Raw genomic sequence first — 2,603 nt, forward strand, 5'->3', positions numbered from 1 at the left:
GGTACAAATCAGTAACCACTGACACTTAGAATATTTTCGGGTTGGTATAAATCAGTAACCACCGACACTTAGAATATTTTCGAGTTGGTATAAATCAGTAACCACTGACACTTAGAATTTTTTCGAGTTGGTATAAATCAGTAACCACTGACACTTAGAATATTTTCGGGTTGGTATAAATCAGTAACCACCGACACTTAGAATATTTTCGAGTTGGTATAAATCAGTAACCACTGACACTTAGAATATTTTCGACTTGGTATAAATCAGTAACCACTGACACTTAGAATATTTTCGGGTTGGTATAAATCAGTAACCACCGACACTTAGAATATTTTCGAGTTGGTATAAATCAGTAACCACCGACACTTAGAATTTTTTCGAGTTGGTATAAATCAGTAACCACTGACACTTAGAATATTTTCGGGTTGGTATAAATCAGTAACCACCGACACTTAGAATATTTTCGAGTTGGTATAAATCAGTAACCACTGACACTTAGAATTTTTTCGAGTTGGTATAAATCAGTAACCACTGACACTTAGAATATTTTCGACTTGGTATAAATCAGTAACCACTGACACTTAGAATATTTTCGGGTAGGTATAAATCAGTAACCACCGACACTTAGAATATTTTCGAGTTGGTATAAATCAGTAACCACCGACACTTAGAATTTTTTCGAGTTGGTATAAATCAGTAACCACTGACACTTAGAATTTTTTCGGGTTGGTATAAATCAGTAACCACCGACACTTAGAATATTTTCGAGTTGGTATAAATCAGTAACCACTGACACTTAGAATTTTTTCGGGTCGGTATAAATCAGTAACCACTGACACTTAGAATTTTTTCGAGTTGGTATAAATCAGTAACCACTGACACTTAGAATATTTTCGGGTTGGTATAAATCAGTAACCACTGACACTTAGAATTTTTTCGACTTGGTATAAATCAGTAACCACTGACACTTAGAATTTTTTCGGGTTGGTATAAATCAGTAACCACTGACACTTAGAATATTTTCGGGTTGGTATAAATCAGTAACCACTGACACTTAGAATTTTTTCGGGTTGGTATAAATCAGTAACCACCGACACTTAGAATTTTTTCGGCTCAGTAGAAATCAGTAACCAAGCGCATTTTTGAATTGGTTACTGATTTCTCCGTTCGAGTTGCGGCTGCGGTTGGCTTCAAATAGTGGTGGGGGCTTAATTATCGCCGAGGGGAGCATGTCCCGGTGGTGTGGCCGAGGATGGAGTGCCTTTTGAAGGGGGTGTTTCTGAATTTGGACCCTTTTTGAGTTGCATGGCCGGATGGGTGTGGTTTTGAAGGGTGTGTCTGTCTGGAGTGGCACCGGCGTTGGTGTGAGGCTGAGGGTGGGCGTTCGGTTCCTGGTTAGGGATAGGGAAAGGGTGAGACTTAGCTTTAGTGCTCGTGCCCCCGATTTTGGTAATGTTTGACGTCAATTTTCCAAGGAGGCGAATGCAAGGCTTCAGAGGGACTTTGAGTGTTCGGGGGCGGGGTAGCTCAGCCGGATTTGCCCCGGCGGTTCTGCGGACGGTGTTGACTTCGAGGGCGGACCGGCCCCCGTGTTCAGTCCGAATATCGTGCATTGTTAACGGCGGGAAGTGTTCCAAAAGGGAATGGGATTGAATGTGACTGCTGAAGCCGACTTTGAGACCTGTAACGCGGGTAGCTCAGCCGGATTTGACCCGGCGGTTCTGGCGACGGTCTCGCCTTCGAGGGGGGAGCGCCCCGCGTGTTCAGGCCGAATTTTGTGCATTTCCATCGGCGGGAAGAGGTCCAAACGGGAATGGGATTGAATGTGACTGCTGAAGCCGACATTGAGACCTCTAACGCGGGTAGCTCGGCAGGATTTGACCCGGCGGTTCTGCCGAAGGTCTCACCTTCGAGGGGGGAGCGTCCCGCGTGTTCAGGCCGAATATCGTGCATTGTTAACGGCGGGAAGTGTTCCAAACGGGAATGGGATTGAATGTGACTGCTGAAGCCGACATTGAGACCTCTAACGCGGGTAGCTCGGCCGGATTTGACCCGGCGGTTCTGGCGACGGTCTCGCCTTCGAGGGGGGAGCGTCCCGCGTGTTCAGGCCGAATTTTGTGCATTTCCATCGGCGGGAAGAGGTCCAAACGGGAATGGGATTGAATGTGACTGCTGAAGCCGACATTGAGACCTCTAACGCGGGTAGCTCGGCAGGATTTGACCCGGCGGTTCTGCCGAAGGTCTCACCTTCGAGGGGGGAGCGTCCCGCGTGTTCAGGCCGAATAACGTGCATTGTTAACGGCGGGAAGTGTTCCAAAAGGGAATGGGATTGAATGTGACTGCTGAAGCCGACATTGAGACCTCTAACGCGGGTAGCTCGGCCGGATTTGACCCGGCGGTTCTGGCGACGGTCTCGCCTTCGAGGGGGGAGCGTCCCGCGTGTTCAGGCCGAATTTTGTGCATTTCCATCGGCGGGAAGAGGTCCAAACGGGAATGGGATTGAATGTGACTGCTGAAGCCGACATTGAGACCTCTAACGCGGGTAGCTCGGCCGGATTTGACCCGGCGGTTCTGCCGAAGGTCTCACCTTCGAGGGGGGA

The sequence above is a fragment of the Chiloscyllium punctatum genome, unplaced genomic scaffold, assembly GCF_047496795.1.
Source record: "Chiloscyllium punctatum isolate Juve2018m unplaced genomic scaffold, sChiPun1.3 scaffold_959, whole genome shotgun sequence".
Lineage (NCBI taxonomy): Eukaryota > Metazoa > Chordata > Chondrichthyes > Orectolobiformes > Hemiscylliidae > Chiloscyllium > Chiloscyllium punctatum.